The sequence below is a fragment of the Symphalangus syndactylus genome, chromosome 6, assembly GCF_028878055.3.
Source record: "Symphalangus syndactylus isolate Jambi chromosome 6, NHGRI_mSymSyn1-v2.1_pri, whole genome shotgun sequence".
NCBI classification, from domain to species: Eukaryota; Metazoa; Chordata; class Mammalia; order Primates; family Hylobatidae; genus Symphalangus; species Symphalangus syndactylus.
In genome coordinates this window covers 122,505,438-122,529,266 of record NC_072428.2, presented here as the reverse complement: position 1 = coordinate 122,529,266, position 23,829 = coordinate 122,505,438, and the positions used below count along the sequence as shown (strand labels likewise).

The window sequence follows — 23,829 nt, the reverse complement described above, 5'->3', positions numbered from 1 at the left end:
TGTCCTTTTAGTAAGTTCTATCTTTGCCTAGGAGAGGCAGATGGCATCCATTTCTGTGATGGACACACCCAGGGTGTCACCGCTTACCTGGGGTGGTGTCACAAAATTCATCATGATTTTAGGATGAGCCAGGACAAATCATGAGACCCTAAAGATGACAAATGACCATTATGTGGATTTTTTTTTTTCCTAAGTGAGACCTGAGACCTGTTCTCTGAGGGTGTGACTAACCCAACCAGCTTGGAGCTGGGGTAGGCAGGGAGAGGAGCTAATTTAGATTCCACAACAGCCCACGCTGCGCATCAATTGTGTGGGTAAACAGCTTCCCCACTGGCAGAACACCAGGTCCAGCGATTTTATCTTGTTAAAACTGAGCCTAAACAAAACAGATAAGCGCTATATCATCCTCACGAATTAGTCCACCTCTGGTTTATCTTCTGAGAGGCTTGCCACCCTGTCATTTGTGTCACTGTAAACATAGGTTGAGTAGATCACTCTTAACTAATTTAATTTGCTTTCAAATGTATATGTGTGTGGGGTACCTCCTCTAAACCAAATTATTTGGAAAAATAACATCAAGATCGGTGAAGAAATGCATGTGGCAAAACAAGGTCTTGGGTTTTTTTTTTTTTTAATTTTTTTTGCTTTTGGAAAACAAAAAGACACATAAGGGTTTATTTTTGATTAAATGCCTTAGCCTTGCTTTGGTATTTATCTTTCTGTGGCAGCCCCTGATCTAGTCACAATGTGTAATTCCATTAGCATTATCTCTCCATTCATTTGAGAGGGGCTTCAGCCTGGACAGCCACAGCATAAAAGGGCTACAGCGTTCCGGAGGCTTATTTCTTATTTCTTCAGCAAGTTTATTCCTTTATCGGCAGCTCGTTTAAAGGGAGCTAAAGGGGCCCCCGTCAAATCATTAAACGAGAATTTAATGTGGGTTTTTAAAGGCAAACCCAAAAGCTTTTCAGAAAAAAAAAAAAAGGTTAAATTAAATAAATGAACAATGGCCCACAGCAAGCATAACTGATGGCTGAGGATAATGCGGACTGGCCTCAGATTTATGAAGGAGGTTTTATCTTTGTCCTTTTAATGAGACGAGTGATTTTGATCGGGTGTCAGGACTCCTGGGTGCGTTCTAGCTGAGTCGCTAAGTGACCTCATGACTCTGTTTCTCTCCCTGTACCGCACTCCCATCTTTGTCTCTTGTCCACCGCAGAGGTGATGCTGGGAGGAAGAAAGAGAGGCTCTTTCTAAAGTGCTTTGAGTAGCTGCAAAGGAAGATGAGGGCAGGTGGAATGTAGATACAGGCAATTCTCATTTGTCCATGCTAATGGGAGGCAGGGTTCCCACGGAGAAATGAATTGCACAGAGAATGCCCAGACCTTGAGTTTTAACTCTCCCTTCCCCGAGGGGACTTTCACCTCATGGGCTGATGGGTCACCTCTCTGCCTGGCTTTGCTTCTCCTCCTCTCCTTGCTCTTGTTCACCCCTTCACAGAAGTTCCCACCAGCCAAGACACATACGGAAGATGAACAGCAGGTGGAAAGAGGAGAAGATGCTGGGGGTTGTGGTAGCGATGTGATAATAGCTCCCGGGAGCTGCTTGTAGGACTTAGCACCTGTAATCCTGTTTTCTGGGAGAGGGATTTGAGGTGCCCAAAGAGCACATAATATGCAGCATTCTGAGAATGGAGTTGGGAAGGACTGTGGCAGATGCCGACCCTTGCCATTAAAAATGGCAACACTAATGCATCTGAAAGGGAGATGGGGACAGCCTTTGCTGAGGACCCAAATTCTCCCAGTCCTGTGCTAAGTCCTTTATGTGTGTTATGTTTTTAAGAAAGTGTTTCCAAGCTTACAAATAAAATCTAGACCCTTACCAGTAAATTTTTTGAGCATTTCCAACATATACACATGTATGTATTTATAAGTTATATATATTCTATTGTTGTAAAGCATTATGTATATTATATGCACAACTGTACGTATTTTAAAAGAATGAGAAAAATAAATAGAAATAGAAGCTACAATACTTTTGTCCTGTATCCTTGTGGAGTCGTGGGCAGACACTAGGCGCTCACAATTCACTCTGGCAATTTGTGCTCTTCACAGCCTGCTTGACAGATAGGTGTTGTCACTTCCTTCGTATGGATGAAGAACCATGGTGAAGATTGTTTGAGTGATTTGATCGGAGCTGGGATAGTGACCTGTGTCTTCTGAATCAATTACAGTGCATTCGCTTTTCTTCCCTCTTGTCCCCAACATGGGCCCTGTGTTTCTGTGGCCCAACCTTCCCTCCTTCCCTTGTTCCACAGCTCCCCATGTTGATTACATCTGCAGAGGATGACAACTTGACTCTTGATTAGTCCAAATCAGTGTTAGTGATCCCATGCCTCCTTTCCAGATGCTCTTTTTCCCAGCCTCCCTTGCAGCTTGGAGTGGCCACGTGACCCAATTCTGGCCAATCAGACATGCAGGAGCACTCTGAGAAGTTTCACTTGCTGTCAGAAGAGAGCACTGGGAAGGAGATGCAGAGAAAGTAGGAAGAGAGACTGGGTCCTTGATAACTTCACTGAGTCCCTGCACCAAGCCCAGAGCCACCTACCTCCAGACTGCTCTCCTGAGATATTAAATGTCTTACTGCTTGAGCAGCTAGATGAGTGTGATGGTTAATATTGAGTGCCAACTTGACAGGACTAAAGGATACGAAGTATTGTTCCTGGGTGTGTCTGTGAGGGTGTTGCCAAAGAAGATTAATATTTGAGTCAGCTGGACTAGGAGAGGCAAAACCCACCCTCAATCTGGGTGGGTACCAGCTAATCAGCTGCCAGCACAGCCAGAATATAAAGCAGGCAGAAGAACGTGGAAAGATTAGACTGGCTTAGTCTTCTGGCCTACATCTTTCTCCTGTGCTGGATGCTTCCTGCCCTCAAACATCAGACTCCAAGCTCTTCACCTTTCACCACAGACTGGAGGCTGCACTGCCGGCTTCCCTACTTCAGAGGTTTTGGAACTCAGCCTGGCTTCCTTGCTCCTCAACTTGCAGATGGCCTATTATGGCACTTCACTTTGTGATCACGTGAGTCAATACTCCTTAATAAACTCCTCTTTATATATACATCTATCCAATTAGTTCTATCCCACTGGAGAACCCTGACTAATACAATAGGCATTTTGTTATTTGCAGACAAAGGCCTTCCTAACTGACTTAGTCTCTATTCCTAATAGGCACCTTCCTTCCTCAGTTCATTTCCTCAGTTACCTTCTGTGCCCGTGCCTCAGTTAACTTTTATGGAACCAGGCTTGGTTCATATGGCATAAGAAGTCAAATAACCAAGAGATCTTTTCAGAGCTACAATAGATTTTCCTAACTCTTTTCTGTTATCTTTCCCAGTTGAATTACTATGTGTGTATTTGCGTGTTCCATTTCTTTCCCTTGCATAGTTCTACCCACATTGACCCTTTCATGGTTCTTTGGAACCGAGTATTTTCCCTCCTCTGTGTCCCACCTGGAACTGAGTATTTTCTCTCTTCTGTGTCCCACCTCACAGCCTTTGCACTGGCCACTCCTGTTTCATCTTCTCTCGTCTGCTGGCTCCTTCTTTCCCTTCCAGTCCCAGTCCAGATGTTACCACCTCAAGGAAGTTGTTCCTAGCAGTGTATCTCCACTCTTCACAACACGTGTTTTAATTTTCTTCATGTGAATTACCACTGCAAGAAGTTCTATTGCTGGTTCATTTCACTCATTACATCTCACCCCCATCCAGAATGTAAGTTGCACAAGAGCTTTGATCTCCACTTTATCTGCAGCACCTAGAGCAGTGCTTGGTATACACTAGGAGCTCACAGTCTATTTTTATAAAAAATGAATAAAAGAAAGAATGAATAGATATAAGGTGTCTACTCACCCGAGTCCTTGGTTTTCTTCCTCAAGGGTACATTTGAGTGTTTATAAATGGGGATACTAAAAGCTAGAATAATCAGAGCTTCCTGTGCAACATGCTAATTAAATAATATGCTATCATCAACTTTCTATAATTTAAAATCTTAACTTAGAAGAACATATATAAACATTATTATTTCTTACTGAGTCTTATTTTTGAAACATTATAACAGCAGAGACAATATTAATAAAAATACATAGTTATAATTTAATATAGTGTTATGATCAGAATCAAGAAGAATTGCATTCTAAATTGACACCCTCTCCATCACAATCCCACACTATTGGGAGAATACTTATATCTTGGCATTAACAACAGACTACTACAGTTATTTGTTTACCGTTTTGTCCCCTATTCACCTGAAACCCCCTAAGGGTAGTGACTATGGCTGAAACAGCTTTGATCTGCAGCATAGTGACATATGGCAGGCATTCCATAAATGTTTTTTTCAATGGATGATTCTAAACATGATGTGAGTTACATAAAATATCCTGTTGGCATATTTTGCTCTACAATTACAATGAAATTTTCTAAAACAAAAAATCTTTATAGTCCCATGAAAATCTGTACTATCTCTTTTGGTTTTTTGAAGATACCTTTATTATTGTCATCATCACTCCTTCCTTCCTCTATTTCTTTCTCTCTCCCTTCCCCAGCTCTTTCCCCCCTTTCTTCCCTGTCTCCCTCTTTTCTTCTTTCCTTCCTTCCTCCCTCCCTCCATCCCTTCCTTCCTTCCTTCATTCCCTCCTTCCTCTTTCTTCTTTCTTTCTCTCTTTCTTTCTTTTTTCTTTCTTTCTTTCTTTCTTTCTTTCTTTCTTTCTTTCTTTCTTTCTTTCTTTCTTCTTTCTTTTTCTCTTTCTCTCTTTTCCTTTCTCTCTCTCTTTCTTTTCCTTTTTTCTTCCTCTCCCATCCCTCCCTCCCTCCTCCCTTCCCTTCCATTTCCTTCCTTCCTTCCTTTCTTCCGTCTTTCCTTCCTTCCCTCCTTCCTTCCTTCCTTCCTTAAGGTGTGCTCTGTCTTCCTGTAGTTTTTATGTCTGAATACGCGTGAAGAATTAGGGAGGGAAATTATGATCATGCCTGAAAGATACTGATAAAGCCACCAGGGAGGAAAATATGGGTGCTTTAGTTTTATTTTCAGGAGAAGAAAATGATGCCAGTGTTGACAATACTGATTGCCGTACAGGAGGAAGCATAATTGGGAATGGCAAAGAGATATTTAGACAAAATTTGGAACTCCTGCAGAAGAAGTAAGCACACATTATTTCACAGACAGGTGTATTGATGACAGAATAATTTCTTCCAAGGGAGAGATAAGAATGCCATTGTTCAGGTCATTTAAGACAAACTAGAGGAGGAAAAAGCAGTAATTATTTTTAGTTTGGAGAATGTCCACAGTGTAGTTAGGCATAGGACAAAAACCTGTCCAGCCAACAGGTTCGCAGTCCATAGGATGAGATGACGCTACCTGACACTGAGTTCATCACCTGAGGCCTCTGTGAGACATTAAGATCCCTGTTCTAGTTTTCAGGACCTTATTAACTGTTGAAGCCTTCAGAGGGTTATGGGGGTAGGAAGGGAGAAATGGAAAAGGTCCCCCAAGGAAAGGGAGAGACCACCTAGAGAAAAGGGAGACAAAAGGATTCTGGACATAGAATGAAGAAAGACCAGGAACTCTGGGGAGTGTGGAGTGGGAAGAAGATTTGAAAACCAAAGAGAAAAATAAATAAAAATTCAGAGCCCTGGATTATATGAATATCCAGTAGGCAAATGGAACATGGAAGATGAATTCATATGGACCAGCAACAAGCGGAAGATGGTGCATCTGATGAATGAGGTGTACAGTGCAGAGTGGGGAGAGGCAGGGTTTAATTGAGTTCTGTGCCTGCCTCTTCCCTTCATCCCACCCTTGGCCTTATGTTTCTGGCTTCATCCTTGACTTCTCTCCTTAGTAATGGTCTTGGGTGGGATATTGGTTCTCTTCCCTAGGAATTACCCCAAAAGCATTCCAGTTCCACCTAATAAATATCTACTAAGTCAATGCAAAGCCTATAGCACCATAGGGCATACAATGATAAATACAGAACAACAAACATCTCAAACCTCTAGAGACATCAGAGGTCATTCAATCCAAACTCTAGTCTTCACTTGAGCATCCCCTGGTTTCTGCCTGACCACACGAAGTGATGGAGAACTCACTACCACTCAAGAAAATGTATTTTATCTTTAGAGAACTCTATTAGAAAGACATTCCTCACATCAAGCCAAAATATGTCTAAATAAGATAAGTTCCATTCTCTGATCCTACTTTCACATCTTGAAGTTACACAGAAGGAATGCAGCAGCTCTTCTCTTTGACAGCCCTTCAAATATTTGAAGCTGTTATGTTCCCTTGAGCCTTACTTCTCAAAGCTGAACATCACCAGTTACTTTGATTGTTTCAAATTAATTCCCTTCTGGGCTCGGCCACTCTCTCCTGAATGTGCTCAAACTTATTATAAAGTGCTTAAAGTGTGGGGCCTTGAGCTCTATAAAATAATGCAGGTATAGTCTGCCTATCTCAAAGTTGAGTGGGACTGCTTCCTTTGGGACTCCATTCTCTTTTAATACAGCTTACAATCCCATTGACTTTGGCAGTGTTTCACTATTGATTCATATTGAGCTTATTGTCAACTTCAGCTCATACTTTGTTTTTGGTTTGAGACAAGGTCTCACTCTGTCACCCAGGATGGAGTGCTGTGGTGCAATCATGGCTCACTGCAGTCTTGACCTCCTGCTTGGGCTCAAACGATCCTCCCACCTCAGCCTCCTGAGCGGACTACAGGCACATGCCACCACACCCAGCTAATTAATTTTTTTTTATTTGTTTGTTAGAGATGGAGTCTCACTCTGTCACCCAGGTTGGAGTGCAGTGGCACCATCTCGGCTCACTGCAACCTCCGCCTCCCAGGTTCAGGTGATTCTCCTGCCTCAGCCTCCCGAGTAGCTGGGACTACAGGTGCCCACCACCATGCCCGGCTAATTTTTTTGTATTTTTAGTACAGAAGGGGCTTCATCATGTTGCCCAGGCTGGTCTTGAACTCCTGAGCTCAAGAAATCTGCCTGCCTCGGCCACCCACAGTTCTGGGATCATAGGCATGAGCCACCATGCCTGGCCTGAGTGCCATATATTTTCAAATGAAGATCTGTTAAGCTCGCTCACCTTTTTTATTCCTTAGAATGGTACCTCAAGGCAACACCAAAATGCCCTGTCAACACCCAAAATGCCCAACATTCAGCAAAAGTTTCTTTTTCTTTAGGATGGAGCAGGATTGTAAATACTTATATTTAATATGTTTCTTTTATTGCAATCATAGACAAATCTGATGACCATGTCTCCTCTATCTTTACCCAAGTCATTAGTAAATGCGTTGAATAGGATTAGTCTGAGAACAGAGCTCTGACATATACCCTAAGAAAACCTTCCTTCATGTTGTCTTTGATGCGTTAATGAACATCTTTGGGGTTTAACCATTGAGTCAATTAATTCACCAGCCTACATTGCCTGGTGTTCTACAAGGATTTTATTAAAGAGTCTATTAAATGCCTTGATGCAGTTCAGATATTCTCTCTTACGTTTCCTTGATATAAAAGCCTCACAGCCTTGTTGAGTTAGAGAGCAAGACCAGCCTAACCAAGTTTGTTCTTCATGATTGCTATGGACTAAATGTGTCATCCCACTCCCAATTCGTATGTTGAAGCACTAACCCCCCAAGTTGGGGCCTTTGGGAGGTAATTAGGTTTAGATGAGGTCATGAGGGTAGAGCCCCCACACATGATGGATAGAGTCCTTATAAAAAGAGGAAGAGTCACTTGAGATCTCTGTCTGCTTGAATGAACCAAGGAAGAGCCATGTGAGGACATAAACAGGAAAGGAGCCATCACCAAGTACCTGACCATGCTGGCACCCTCATCTCAGACTTCCAACCTCCAGAACCATAAGAAATAGATGTTTGTTGTTAAAGCTACCCAGAGAGTGGCATTTCATAACAGCAGCCCCAAATGATTAAGACAGTGATTCCAGACTTACTCCTAGTGATCAATCACATCCTTTTCTAAATAATTACACATCTATCTTTTAGTGATCCAATGGTCACTTTGGGGGGCCACACTCATTTGTTTGTGTTTTTCAGAACTTACATTATTTTCCCCTTTTGCAAAACTGGAATGCCATTTGCCTGTCTCTGGTTTTTCTTTGTCTCTCCCTACACAGTTCCTGATAACATTAATAACAATATGGAGCTTTCACGCGCTGCTATCTAAATGTCTCCTGAAGTCATCCTATTTTTGGCCTGTACCATGTCTGAGTATTAGTTTCCATGAGTTTACTGACTCCAATGTAGAAGGATATTTCCTTTGACTTGATCTAAAGCTGCTTGCTTTAGCGTAGAAAGGAGGTGCTGGAGCATCCCTGGAATCCGCCTAAAATCAATCTAGTGCCAAACAGAAGTTCTCTGGCCAAGTAGGATACTGGCTGGTCTTTAGGAAATGAGAGATGAAGTCTCATTCTCTGGGACGTTTACCAGATCCACTGAGCTGTCTGCCTAGGCAGACAGGCTGCTGTGTGACCTTCATGGCAGCCCTCAAAAGAGGAGCAACAGGGTGCATCTAGTAGGAAACTAGAACAAAGGCAAGCTCAAATATGATACAGATTGGGTGGAGGAGTGGTTGGCTGGATTTGAGAAGAGAGAGTGAGCAGAGGACTGGCGGTGTGAGAAAGATGTTTTTAGCAGCAGTATTTTTTTGTTCATTTTCAACTAGCTTTTTGAAAAATAGAGAATGTAGTACTTGCACGTGGTAAAACATCAAAAAGAATAAAGAATATACAATAAATTAAGAAAATACATATCGCTCTGTTTCTCACTCTGAGGCTTCTGCTGTTAAGTTTTTTGTGTATCCTTCCAAAATGTCCTATGTATGTACAAGCCTATTTTGTATATTCAAAATATGCAAAGATATACATGAATACACCGTTCTGCATTTTGCCGTTGTTTTTCAGAGCAGCATACATAGATTTACTTCATTTTGTTTTCATTTTGTTTTACATCTGCACCATGTTCTGTTGTATGGATGTACGGTAATTTTAATGCAGTGCTTTGAGGAAATGAAAATAGAATTTCTGCCAAACCCAGTGCATTAATCTTGAGGTGGAGGGAGTAAATGACAGGTGTTACCAGATGTACATTTCAAGCTTCCTACACACCCATGGGTCACGTCAACATCTCTTGCCTCAGTTTACCTAGCAGGAAAGAATAACAATTTGATTTTAGTGTCAAAAACCACGAATAAAGGCTCCTTACCTACAGGACTTGGAAAGAACAGCTAATAGAAAGAGTCCATATTAATATTTTCTTATAATCAAAGGGTGGGGTATGGACAGAAAGAAACTCTTACTCTGACCCTGAACTGGGCTGATGCAGTTCATGTATCTGATGGGTTCCCAAGAACAATCATTTGAGAACTGGGCAGGCCTGGGCTGACCTGTCTTATCCAGGCCCATCATTGGCCCTGCCAGAAGTGTACTGGCAGGTGTTTAACAACCAGCTCTCCACAAAAACAAAAGTCCCGATTTGTAGCATGTGCCAATTCCCATAGTGCAATACATCCACAGTGGCTGATTTCCAGCGACTGACCTGGCATCGCTTGTTGCAGAGTTGGGGAGATATGGCACAATTGGCCCTCCCCAACCCTCATGTGCTACCACACACCTCTGTGGACTTCAGGCTTCGAGGGCCCCCGCTCTCTCTGGACTCCACAAGGGACACCTTACATTTGTGAAGGTTACAGTCAGCAGGGCTGCGTTAAGAGAAAGCTCTTTAAAAACAGAGGAAGAATATAGGGCCTGGCCAGGAAAATAGGGCCAGAAGGAGAATGGAGCCAGGCCACAGAGTCCTGGAGATGGACACTAAAGTGGGGAGAGGTCACCTTGGGCCTAAGCACTGTCCTCAGAATCCCTAAGGCAACTGTCTGCGGCTCTCTTTCTCCGCTTTGCATAGGCACTCCTGTCCCTTCATTCTTCTTTGCCTCTTTCTTCTCTTCTTCTCTCGTCCTAATCCTTGTATATGCCTTGGCTCTGCTGATAGCCTGCAGGCTCCACTGAGCTCTCTGGAAGCTGCTGAGGGCACAGGAGAGAAGATGATGCGAGAAGTCCTCAAGGAGAATGGTGTGGAGGGAAAGTGGACGATCAGCTTTCAATCATGTCTCGCTTCTAGTCTGTTTTTACTCTACTTGCCATCTATGGGAAGCATCGTTGGGCCTCCCTCCTGCCCTGTGGTGCAGCATGGGTCAGGATCAGATGTAGGGAACACTTTCAGCACCACTGGGCCTGGTGCTTAGCAGGTGCAAGGCCTCACCCTGGAGCCCCATTCAACCTCTCCTCCAAAAGGCTCTCTGGCAGAGGCAGGTGCCAGACAGCTTGTGAAAGTGAACAGGACTCGGCACAACTTTCTGCCTGTCTCTTGAATGTCTCTGATGGCCAATACTCTGGAACTGAACTGATGATGGCCCATCTCAAGTGAGTGCTGGATTTCAGTATTCTGTATGTGGATGCTTTCAAGCCTCTTCATTGGGTTTTCTCATTTCCATGTAACACACTGAGATGAACTAAGAGGCTTAACCCCGGAGCTCTGAAGGGAGTGACTGGCAGGACATCTATTGGTGCTCAGTCCTGCCTAGTATGAGACTATCATGCATCAAGCATGCCCCACTTTGTCCTTCTTATTCTAAAGCCAAGTGGGCTCAAATAATAAGCTTAAGAGGTTAATGAGGTCAAGGTCAGAGGAATGATATCTTCCCTGCAAATCACTGTATTTGTTATCTGTTACTGCATAACGAATCTCTGGCATAAAACCATATCTTATCTCTGCTCCATGATGTCTGGGATCTCAGTTGGAAGCTTCTGAAGGCTGAAATCATCTGAAGGCTTAACTGGGGCTAGAGGATGGGCTCCTAGGGTGGCTTGCTCATAGAGCTGGCAAGCTGGCACTGGTTGTTGGTGAGTAGGCTCAGTTTCCCACCACATGGCAGATCCAAGGGACTCAAGAGACCAAGCTGGGAGCTAAAATGTCTTTTTTTGACCTAGCCTTGGACACTGTCACTTCTTGGTCACTTAAGTCAGCTCTGATTCAGTGTGGGAGCAGACTGTATGAGGGCATGAATACCTCTGGTTGAGAGTCACTGGGGCCATTTTGGAGGCTGGTAACCACGGTCACTTAGAACAGCTTACACTCAGACCACCTGGCCACCATCTTGTAAATGTATTACCAGGCAAGAGCATTCAACCCATCAGCACGAATCCATCTTCATCACAGGGAAAACAACTTGAGGCCTTTCTGTTATGTGCACCCCAGTCAGAGGGGCCAAGTGACTCATTTAAACTACTTAGCCAGTGTACTAGGCAGTGCCAAGAGAGAGGCACCATGTGGGAGACATGAACTGTATCCAGTCCTTGTAATGCAGGCATACTACGGGACCTTGTGCCTCCCAGGACTTAACCCCAAGAAGGGTTACACTGAGGTATTTCTTCTTTCTTGTTGTAGTAAGACATGGCTCTGGCCAGATCTGGGACTCTCTTGTTTCTGGCCAATGGAGTTAAGTCACACCCCCTCCCTCCCTCCCTCCCTCCCTCCTTCCATCTCCCCTCACCTCACAATATCCTCTAACTTCTGGTTTCTGTAGTTAAAAAGACAAGTTTTTTTTTGTTGTTAGTTGAAAGAGAAGGAAGCATTCCGGAGAGGGGGCAGTGGATGAAAGGGTCTGGGGAAGAAGGGGAGTAAGACTTGGACCATGGGAGGCATGGGAGTTGTTTTGGTGCCCAGAGGATCAAGATCCACAGTGTGTGTGTGTGTGTGTGTGTGTGTGTGTGTGTGTGTGTAGGAGGAGAGGGGTGTCCTCCCCACCTAAACACCAACCCTCCAGTGTGGCTTGGAAAGCCACGGCACAGTAGCAGAGCTTGCCATGTTCAGCAGTGCAGCCGGGTGGAGGTGCCCTTGCAGAGCGCAACCACAGAGCTGGTAATGCAGAGATGTCCTTCCATCAAATGGCTCATGGGCAGTGGATTTCCAAGCGGGTACTTGTGGTGAATGAAGTGGTCAGACTTGTTCCTAAGCACACCCACCAGTGGCGGTCTCTGACGTAATGGGAGGAGACAGGGAGGGGTTTTTCAGTGGTGGCCAAAGTCTTATCTGAGCAGAAAAGGCTGGGAGTTGAGATTCGGATGTTAATATCTCTGTGCTCATTTGCACCCACATGCTAGGGAAGCCTGGAACAGTTGGGTCTACTAAGAATACCCAGTCACCAAGTTCAACCTACTAGTAGGCCCTGTGGTGACACAAGGATGTTCCTCCCCTCATCTTCCTCGAAAGGCAGTCACTTCTCCTTTCTGCTTTACTGTTCCATGGTCCAGTCTTGAAGACAGAACCCTTGGCTTAGAGGTCCACTTAGTCCCTTAGGAGACAGATGGAAGAATAAGTTAGTTTGAATGGACTGAGAATCTTGAGAGCTGCTGCCCATCCCTCGAAATGGCAGCATTCAAGGAGGATGCAGATTAAAGGCTGCTGGAGTGTGCTGTGGACATGTGGTGACACATGCAGAAAACAGGGGCCAGAGGGGACCCTGGCCTCACCTGTGTCACTGCGGAAGGCTCCTCTTGCCTCCTCTGCTGAGCTGTGGGATACCGATGATATTCCTGCTGTCCTGCAGGTGGCGCCACAATTTAGGTTTTTAAGCTGCTGACTGCCTGCCTGTGGTTTTTCTATCCAGTGCAAGGTACAAGACCTAGCCATGGGGGCAGCTCTTGGGGGAAAGAAAATGTCTCTTTAGCACCACCAGGCTCTGGTGATTTATTTAACGAGCAAATCTGGCTTTTATCAACTTAAATAGCAGCACTGTTCCTAGGCTAATAAAATGGTGGTAGCTGAGTGAAGGGAAACTTAAGGGTTTCTTCTCTTCTTTCCTGTTAAACTGGTCCTTTTATTCAGCCATGGGAGATGAACCAACACTTTTTCTGTCTAAACCCAGCAATAAACCCCAACCCAAGTCCCACAAACATAGCTTCTTTAGAAAACAGGACTCTCTGAAGCAATGTGCCATTTAGCCTCTCCCTCTTGTGGCCATGGGTCCAGACAATGACATAATCAGCTTCGTGACCAGGCGAGGGGTAGAGGGAGTGACTCACAGAGCCATTGTCAGTAGGGGACACCTAGATGGTCCTACTTGTGTCTCCCTTAGCCCTCACCAAGGGACAGGGGGTAGAGGAGGTGTGAGAGCCAGAAGAGCTTGTACCTAATGCAGAAACACATTTTGAACTGTGGGAAGATGCTGCTTTTGCCTGTGTATTTATTCATAGGGTGGGGACAAGATAGCAGAAGGCCTACCCTCATTGTATCGTTCTATTTGAAAAAAAAAAAAAATACATTCGTCTGGAAAGTGACTCTAATTCCCTACATGTGTTTTGTACCTACCTTAGAGTTTGAAAGCACATTAATAAAATGGTATGTCCTTTGAATGTCATTGCAACTCTAAGGGGCGAATGTGTCAGGTGAGAGATGAGGTATCATTGAGAGGATGTGACCCACTCCAAATTTTAAAGCTGGCCGATGACAGAGCCAGGAGTAGGACACGTGTTTTCTAACTTCCAATGTAGAGGCCCTACTCATCCCACCCCATTCCATTCTCCTAACTCAAGGGAGTCAATCCAATGGGACATCACTGAAAAAAAAAAATCCTCTACTGCGGCTAATTTGACCCTTTCTGCGCCTCCTCCCGATAATATGATAACTGCCCCCTTCAGTATGCCTTTTACCGTGTTATTCAGTGCAAGGCAAGCAGGGAAAAGGCAATTTGAGATATGGCCCCATTAACAATGGGAGAGCTGGCTGGGCCCCTCACCTGCCCATGGCTGGTCCAGCTTTTTGCTGTATGTCTTCCCTGTCATTTGGCTCTGTTATTAGTCTTCAGGCGCCACATGGCATTCATTTCTCTGAATGAAAATAAATGACACCACACACTAGGCAGGAGATAAAGAATAATAAACACATTTTATTTGCCACCTCTGGAAAAAAAAAAAAGGTCTTTGACTTCCCGTCCATCCATCAGGAAATGGGCCTGGAACTCAAGCCATATTCACACACACACACGTACACACACACACACACACACACCCGATACAAGGAGGAAAAAGACAATCAGATTGTATTAAAAATACATGCTAGAATGACTGAGAATGGAGACAGAGCTGTTTTCTCACCTCCCCCCCTTCCTTTCAGCATTTTATGGCATACCCTGAAAGCTGAGTGGCCAACAGACGTTCGAAAGGAGTCCCCCCACCCCCGCTTTTATTGAACGATATTCCTTAAGTAACCCATTAGGGACTTCCGTGGGGCTATCCGGGCTGTCACTTCCGGAAATGGGCAGTGATGGACCCATGCAGCAATTTTAAAAGGGACACTTAGAAGCAGTGCCAGGATCAGGTGATGCAAACCTTAACATGGACCTTGGGGTGAGGGGGCTTCCTTCGATTTTGTATCCTCAGTGCCCAGCTGGCCTCATGCTAATCCCAGTCTTGCATAGAGAAGCATTTGGCCCTGTGCTTCCTCCACCCTGGAAGGATGTCCAAGAGGCAGTAGCATTGAGTGATTTTGTTATGTGTGTCTCTGGACTTCTGAAACTAACCTGATATTGTGTGCTTTATCTAGAGTCTGGGATTCAGGGTTTCTGGGAAGAGTGGAGTCAGATCAATGTATTCACGTAAGCTTAATAAGATAACTCCTTGCTGCTTTCTCGACCATGCAATACTCAGCAGAGAACCAGAGACTAAAAGGGCTCCACGCTGTCTCCTGGAATATCCTTTAATCAAAGAATCAAACATCTGGTTTCCTCCTCATTCTGGCTTGGTTCATCTTCTCATTGGTGAGAGCAAAGTTTCAGCAGGGTCCTCTCTGGGCCAAGCCTGACCTACATGTGCTGCTCACCTTGGGGCTTGTTTAAGCTGTCATCTCACAGCTCCTTTCATAGGCTCCCCAATTCACACAACTTTGATTTCTGTGAGAATATAACCCCTATAGGGAGGTATAGGAACTTAAGCCATTATCAATCATGTCCATCTAATAAGGAGGCTCTGAGATGTTTCGATGGGAGGGACAGTAACGGGCAGGGAGTTGCTGGGTGTGAGGACAGGGAAAACTAAAGAAGGGACAGGAGAGAAGAGGCCAAGAGCCATGGGCTCCTTTAGAGGGTCGTCCTTGATGGTTGCCTATCCCAGGGAACGCTTACTGGACACTGCTGAAGGTGCCGCTTCCCTGAGACTATGGTGGGAGCAGGGATGAGGATGAGGGAGGTACGCACAGAGTTGAGTTAACAGGTGTGGGAATCCCTTCGGTTTCTCTTGGTGGGTGGGCCCATTCCTAGGGGGATCTAGGCAGAGGTTTGGGAGGTAGTGCCACCCACTCGCCATCTTCACTGCCTAAACCAGAGCCACATGGTGATTTCTTTCTTTGGGCTTCAGAAACCACCCTGATGTTGGCATGGTCTGTTCTGGTTGTAGTCTAGGATCTAGGGTTTCAGAGAAGAGAGGAGCCAGGAGAGCCGCTCAGTATAAACATGACTGGAAAAGTCAGGTTACCAAACCAGCTCTGGGGCACTGGCCACTCATGTTCTCTCGTGCAGGCCTTGTGCCCTCAGTGTCCTCGGCCTCCTTGGGTGCCATGTGGGGGTGACTTGGCGGGGTGTTGGGAGGGGTTCTCACTAGGAATAGGTGTATGCCTCAGCGTCAGTGTGCGCTTGTGTCAGCTCTGAGCACCTGAGGTCCCTCCGACGGCCAGTGCCCAGAGCCGTACCTTCCGAGGCGGCTGAGTGCCTCCCTCTGAGCGCGTGCCTTGCGCCCCAGTCACCCATGTATGCCCCCCTCTCCGCCCCACATCGCCACCGCCAGGGTAGCTCCGTGCGGGCCGAGGGAACCCAGAGGGGGTGTCGGCAAACGCTGGTGCGGAGGAGAGCCGGCAAGCCAGGCGGCGGCGGGTGGGAGCGTCTAGGGAGGCGCCCCCTGCCCCCTCTGCCGGCCGCTCTCCCTCGGTCTAGATGTCAGCCTCGAGCTCCGAGCCAGCGAGAGCGAGCCAGAGAGGGAGCGGCGGCGGGCGGCGGGCGGCAGGGAGGAGAGGAGGCGAGGCGAGGGAGGGAGGAAGGGAAGCAGGGAGGGCGGGAGGGAGGAGAGGAGGACCCAGAGAGCGCCAGGCAGCTGGAGTTTTTGCAGCGCTTGGCCGGGCTTCAATGCACAGCAGCAGCGAGCCGCGGCGGCAGCAGGCAGCCCGGGAGCTCCGGCGGCGGCCGAGCCAGCGGCGGCCCCGCTCCCTGCCCCCTGCAAACTTTGCGAGTAGCTCGCCCGGGGGGCCGGGGGCGCGCCCGGGAGGCCCGGCTCGGCCCGTGGCCGAGCTCTCCGCCGCCGCAGCGCCAGCCGCCGCCGCCACCACCGCCGCAGCCCCGCGCCTCCCAGGGGAACAGCCGGTGGCTCCCGCGGCCCCCCAGCCCCGGCCCCAGGGCACTGCCCGGCGAGTCCCTCGGCAAGGGTGGGGGCTGCCGCGGCGCGGCCGGCCGCGGGCTGCCGGGGGGCGGCCGCCGCTACCCAGAGAGGCGCGCAGAGGCTCCGAGAGCGCTCCCCGGCGGGTCCCCCGCGCACTCGCCGCGCCCGGGCAGCGGCCCGACCGGGAGAGCATGGGCGGCGCGGAGTGACGCCGCTGTGCCCGCTTGGCATCAAGGACATTCAGCCCGCGGGGGTGGGGACGAAGGGGGGCAGCCCCGCGTCGCTACCGCAGCCCCCGAGAGCCTTCGCCGCTGCTCGGGCTCCGGGGCTGGGTGGAGGAAAGGGGTGTTCGGAATCGATCCCCATTTTCCGACCTTTTTGTTGGACATTACGCCCACCTTGGACGCCGCAAGAGGAGCTGTCAAGCCCCGCAGGCTCTGATTCGGCGCCCTCCGCGTTCCTCGGCTGCTCCCGGCTTCCGTGTGCCTCGGTGGAGTATTTGCGTTCGGGGCTGGGGCTGGAGGAGGCAGCCACACGCGCGCACACGCACACGTTCAGAGGAGGGCGAGAGGCAGCGGCATAAGCTCCATCTGCAGTGTCAATGCGGCGCTCCCGCTGAAGGAGGGAAACGCGGCGCGTCCAGGTAAGGAGCCGGCCGGCCGGGGAGTGGGGCTGGGCGGGCGGCGAGGGCAGCGCGGTCGGAGAGACCCGGGCCGGCCCGGGAGTCCTCGGTGTCCCGGAACCAGCCCGCGGCACACGCACACGCACACACGCAGGCACACACACAGATCCACACCGGCACACACGGCGCTCGCGCACCTGCCCACGTCCCACCTGGACGCCCGCGGAGGTGCAGCGGCCGGAGCAGGGATTTCCCGGGTGTGTTCTCCTCTCACGCTCCCGGACTCAGACTTCTCTTTCCCGGCACTTTCGGGGTGGGATTCTGTGTATTCCCGGCTCTGCCTCCCACCCGGGGAGGTTGAGGGAGCAATTTTTCAGCTCCCAGCCCCTTTCGTCCCGAGCTGGGCTTTAAAACGGGAGAAGTCCTGAGAGGTCTCCGGAGACCCACCCAGTGTCATCGGGGTCCCGTGGCCTTTGGACACCCTGGGATTTCAACGGGAGACAGACCCACAGATATTCGGACGCATATTTGGAGAGTGGTGGCCCAGCGCCCGGGGAGGAGGCCACATAGGCGGTTGGGGCTGCAGTTCTGTAGGGCGGCGCATATGAAACAGACACTGCGTTTCCCCAGTAAGAGGCAGCACAAACGCCTTTCTGAAGCGTGGCACTGCTTCCCCCAGAATGCGCCGAGATTTCAGGCAGAAAGCGGCTTAAAGCATCGCCGCGTATGTTGCTTGTCTAGGGAAGGTACGGGGGTCCGATCCTCCTTAAAAGGTATGACCTTATTCACAGCCTCAGTCCCTGCTTAGCAGCAAGCAGACAGGACTTGGAGACACAGGACTTGGGTCACCTCTCACCTCCCTACCCTTCCTGGGCACATGGGGCTGCCTTCCCCGGTGCCTCCGGCTGGCGAACACCTGTCACATGCCTTTCGCGGTGTGTGTCTGAGAAAGAGAACTAGAAGTGGGAAGCACGAGGGGTGTAGTCCTCCAAAAGAGGAGGCTCCCCTCCCTCGCGATGGCGGCGGCAGTGCCCACCGGAGGAGGCAAGGCAATCGTGGGTCTGCCAGCGTTCCCCAGAGCCCAGGGCTGCTCCTATGTAGAATCACTCCCCAGAAGCCCGTGCTTTAAGGTCCTATTTCCCGAAAGCATTTTCATTCTTGTTCTCTCTGGCTGGAATTTCACAGGCTGCTCATTTTAACTTTTTCTGGAGGAGGTAGGAAGTGGCTGGGCTTCTAAGAGGCTTTTCCATAGTTCCCTTCTTGGGGTCTAAGAGCAACTAATTTAGGGTCTCAGTTTTCATAGGGAGAAGAACATGAGATCCAAGTCAAATTCAGAATTGAATATACATGTACAAGCTCCTGTGTTTCTGGTGCTGTCACTTTGAGGTAGCTTTCTAGGCAACCTGATCATATCATTCTCCCACAAAACTGAATAAGCTTGTACCCTCTGTCCAAGATCATGTGTTCAGAGTATCCCACAGACCCACCAGTGGAAAAAATATGTTAGGAGCCTTCCAGAACGTGATGGAAGAGGAGCAAACATTCTTTTGAACAAGGAGGCCCCAGTGCTAGGCTCAGAATTTGGGTTGTTTTTGTAAATCCTGAAGATAGGGGCTGAATGAAAGGGCTTTTTCAGCACCCTGACTCCGCTATTTCCAAACTTTTTTCAGCTCCTGCAAAGGTCTCTGGATAGGCTGGGGAGAAGCGCAGACGCCCCGGGAGGGAGATTGTATTCCTGCTGTGTGCTGTGTGAGCTGCCCTTTGATTGATTGAAAAGCATAGACGGAATAAAGCAAATCTCTCACAATGGAGAGACCCCAGTAGGGGGAAGAAACCTTATTTGCTTTTTAGGAATGGTGGGCGTGTGCACACACACACCCAAGATATATACACACATGCGTTCTCAGAGTCTGGCTAAATGTGGTCAGCTCCCCCCCCACCATGTGTGACAGTGGGGTCCACCTCTGTCTTCCGGGCTGTGGAAGAAATGGAACATTTCTCCCCACATGCCCCTTGAGGGCGTGGACAGGCAGATCCCACCTACGCGTACAGCAGCACATGGTTTGCAAAAGAAATTATGAGCTCCAGCAACAGCGGGTGCTTCCCAGGTAAACAGCCCCTCATGGGACCTGGAAGAGGCAAAGGGATAGGGTACAGGGTCTTCCTGAAATGTCTGTGTCTTCCCTGTAGACCTCCACTCCTTTCTCTGCTTTCCTCCCTACCGTCTTTCCTTTCTCATGTATTTGCAGCCTCAGGATCCATCATTTTAATGCAAAGCTAGTATCATTATGCTGGTTATAAGCTAAACATCTGGGTTCAAAAAATCTCTGCACTTAGCATTAGGTACTAATTTGGTTTCTAGGACAAGGCAGGCATTAATTAACATCTCTGTAAAGCGGAGTATACATCACGTTTTCCTGGCTCTCTTGCCTAGCCCTGGAGCATGCCACGCTGTCATTCACCCTCTCTGCCACTCTTCTGTGCCCTTCCTTTTAAGTTCTCTGAGGTCTTTCTCACTGGGAAGAGAGACACACTAGAAAAACCCCAGCCATGAATGCTTCTTTCCAGCAGACCCTCACTGCCTGGTAGATGGTGCTTAAGGCAGCTCTCCTGTGAGCACTAGGCATGGGTCACCTACAAGCTGCTCCTTCTTACACAATCACACCTCCCGGGGCTCTCGTCTGTCCTCCCAGGACTTCCTCCTGGATGCCCACTGGGACACTGCAGACATTTCTGGAGGACTCCAAGGCAGTCAACTTGTTTCCTTTCTCCTTCTCTGTGCCTTTCTGTCGCCTGCTGCTGCTACTCCCTGCAGACAGGGAAATCTGCATGGCATAGTCTGCCTACACACACTTGGCCTCGGGATCCTTTTCATCACAATGAGGGCTGCTGGGAATGAAGTGGGGGCTTTCTAGGATGGCAGCAGTCCTGAAGTGGGAGAGAGCTAAAGGGGCTGGGTCATTAACCACTCTTGATTCATAATTATCAGGCTTTGATGCAAAGAAATCGCAGTGGATCTCTCTCCTCCTAGTCAGCTAGGGGGCATTTCTTAGCTGCTTCTCCCCATCCTCACCTAGAGAAGGCATACGCAGACAATGCACATCAGAGACCTGTTGGAGCAGCTCTGTGGTGGGTTACAAGGGGGCGGCAGCAATACAGAAAACACGACCATGGTCTTGGCTGTCATTAGACTATGCAACCGATGTGCCAGCATCTCCTCTCTTCTTATTTGTGTCCAGCGCTACCCAATGTGAAACTGGCTCAGACCCTGGGCTATTGAGTAGGTTCATTTCCCTCCCTTGACACCTCCCTTCCTCTTCCTCCAACCCCCACTTCTCCGCCCCCACCACTTGCTAATCTACCTCTTGGCTTTGTGCGCACATCCGCCAGCCCATTCGCCCTCAAATTTGCGGCACTCCAAGAAATCAATATAACATGAATTTAACGACAGCTGGATGATTAAGTGTTATTTATATTTAAGAGCGGCATTTTAAAAAGACGTCTCACTAATAAATCAAATGGCTGTTTGGGAGATGCACATGATTAGGGTAATTGGCCTATAGGCTCTATCGAGCTATGCTTGGTCCACACAGGGCCCTGTGGACAGGACACTGTCTCTTTAAAAGCTGCAAGCTCCACTGCTCCCTCCCCAGACTCCCACCCGATCCCCTCTAGCTGCCCAGACTTTTTCTTTCTTCTTTCATGTTGTCCTCACTGCCCAGGCTGTACCATTCAAGTTGCGGTAGGAAGGTGGAGCCCGCAGGGAGACTGAAGGGGGCTCTGCTGCTAAGTGGTGAGAGATGGATCTTAAAACGAAAGGCAGGCAGGGGTCCTGATTCCCCTGGAACAAGAGCCCAGGCCTTGTTCCTGAAGGAGGAGGCTGCTTCCCTGCATGGTGTGGGGCAGCCTGGAAGAAGAGCTTCCTGAGTCCCTGTGTGAGTCTGTGTATGCCCCCACACCCTTGTCTGGTCCCGTGGCATCAGCCTCCCAAGGGAAGAGGCTGTGAGGATATTAGTATTGGTTTCAGTTCTTGTAAAAACAATGGAATGGAAGATGATAATTAATGATGATGGTGGCCAATATTTATTGAGCACTCATTTGGTTTAGGCACCATTTAAGTAGTTTGCCTCATAACAACCTAGATAGGCTGTTATGGTCCCTATTTCCTCCAGGAGGAAACTGAGATGCAGGAGGTTAAAGACTTTGTCCCAGATCACACAGCCACTTAGTGATGGAGCCAAGTCTCACTTGTGAGCAATCCCTTTCTCCTCATCACTGTGCTGGTTTCCTCCTTAGAATATATGTGCTCACTGTTCTGCTGCCCCCTTGGGAGGTTTATGGGTGAGTGCTTGGGAGGAAGTTTAGAATATCTGGTCCCTAGTCTCTTGCACTACCTCTGTGATGCCAGGCAAATGGATTTATTCACTGAGCCTTGATTTCCCCATTCGTCAAGGGGGATGAGTCTTCTCCTTGGCTGTTGGTAGGTTATAAAATTGCATGGATCATTCTAGCAGAGTGCTCAGGTCCTGAGGGTGACTGTCACCTCATTTGGCAATTCCCATTTTCTCCTGGGAAAAAATGAGTGAATGAATGAATGAGTGAAGTCCCCATCTTTACTTTAGACTCTATGAGGCTCCAATTCTGATAGGAGTCTAATTCTCCCTGGTGACTGCTTCAAATTGCTAGTATTGTAGAAACAACACTTCCTCATTTCATCTTTAAAATAGCTGTGCAAGGTAGGTATTGTTTATTCCCATTTTGATAGCATAGAAACTAAGGCTGAGAAGAGAGTTTAGGTGAGATGTTCAAGGCCCCAGGTTGCTAAGGGATGGATGATTTTTTCACTCTTGGGCAAAGATTCTTACCATTACACCACTCACGGTAGATACTTGACACTTGTTCATTCATTCATTTATTACTCCTAGAGTTTCTGACTTCAGGATCCAGAAGCAGGGAAGAAATCTGTGCCTGGGGACATCATGCCATGCTGGGTGCCTGGATCCTATGGTGGTTGCAGCAGAGACTCATCGCGTGTTGGTGCCAATGGACCATGTCAGGGGATAGCCATCCTGTAGCACTTAGAGGAATTTTGATAGGTCCCCATTTGCACGAAGAAAATAATTCAGACCTGAGATGGTGCAGGCTAAGGCAAGGCATTAGGAATTACATCCTGATGCAAAAAGGTGTGGGTTTGAATCCCTGAAGGAGCCCATGGGCCCTGTTGGGTTCTGTCCCACTCCAAAGCCAGGGCTAAACTCAGTCCCTCTGGTCTGAACATTTTAGGAAAAAGCAACAAGTGAGGCACTTTGGTTACTTGCCTTTTTTTTTTCTTTTTCTCCAAAAGACAAACTTTTATTCCATGCATTATTTCTTTGACTTCTCTACACTGTAAAGTGAGTGAAAGTTCTGTCCAACTTGAGGTGGCTAGAAGGGGTGCACTTGGAATTTCATCACCTCACCCTCTGAGGCAGCAGTAGGAATGAGTGGATAAAACATTGGGAGGTAAAGGCCTGTGCAAACTGAAACCAACAGGTGTTGGCGAGATCTCAGGCATCCTCTCTTTTCCTTCTAAGCTTGGATCTTCCCCTCCGCCTCTATGGTGTTTCCTCCATGAACCAGGATTCGCAACAGCAAATTGGATTTTGGGATGTTTTGTCACTCCGACACAAAACAGATCACTAGCTAAGAGGATAGTCTCCGCAGTCAATGTGCTGAACACAGCCTCACTGAATCAATTCCCAAGGTCTTACAGGGTAGAGTATTTTCATTATGAAGTAGGACAGAAGCAGTGGAGGAAGAGGTCATTGGAAATTTAGGAAAGGAAAACCATGGCAGTTGAAAGGCTTTCCTGGTCTTCGCTCAAGATCAGTTCCTTATCTGACATACTCACTGAACTCTTCTTGAATGAGCACAGCTGGATTTCCCTTTTGGTAGTGTGGAGGCTCAACCTAGAAGGTGAACCAATCATTCCTTGGCTTTGACCCAGAGGCCAAGAGGAAAGAAGTAAGCAAGGCATAGCTGGTGGATTGCTTCCGTTCTCGTGGTGGGGTTAGAGAGTGAGAGGAGACAGTAGCAGACGTCAGGATGTGCAACTAAAGCAGCCTGCCTGGAATGTCAGCTAATGTTGCTAGAGTCAGTTGGAGTTCATTTTCTTCCTCTCCATCTCAGACCTGCTTTCCTGAAAGTAATACTTAAAATAGACCACAGTTTCCCAAAGTATATTCTGCAGGGGTGTGAATAGGCATTACATACAAAAAAGTTTCTGCAGTGAAATAAGTTTGCAAGACCCCGGGTGTAAAGCAAAGCTAAAGATACTCCTTGCTGCAGGACTTCTCAGAGTCTTTAATACACTCACATGGATTGTGAAATCACTAAAGTAGATCAACTGTGTAGTGGACCTGGAATCCACTGAGAAACACTGGATTAAGACAAGCACTTTCTTATGACTACTCTCAAATGTGAATAAAGGGGTGGCTTCTCCAGTGAAAATTTCCACTGAACCTTTGCATTATGTAAACCAAGTACTGGATTCTGCTGATGGTGTGAGCAATAGATTCTCAAGCAGAATTGTGCCAGATAGGTAGAGAGTCCACTTCTGGCCTCAGCATTTGCTCAGCCTTCTTCAGAGCCAATCCTGCCCCTTGTCTTTCCAAGGAAAGAGACAGCTACTTAGGCACGTGTCCATTTTCTTAGGTTCCTAGATGATTCCAA

At 47.8% G+C, this 23,829-nt stretch overlaps 1 protein-coding gene across 3 annotated transcripts in view; it reads left to right on the top strand.

Moving 5' to 3' along the window:
* The first annotated feature begins 17,054 nt into the window (after positions 1-17,054).
* PLXNA4 (plexin A4) overlaps positions 17,055-23,829 on the top strand; it is a 457,179-nt gene continuing 450,404 nt past the window's right edge. For 2 of the 3 annotated variants that reach the window (XM_055284053.2, XM_055284056.2), the window contains exon 1: positions 17,055-17,139. The gene's annotated coding sequence lies outside the window, so the exon portion shown is untranslated. The remainder of the gene's footprint in view (positions 17,140-23,829) is intronic. The other variant, XM_055284054.2, reaches the window with a different exon arrangement.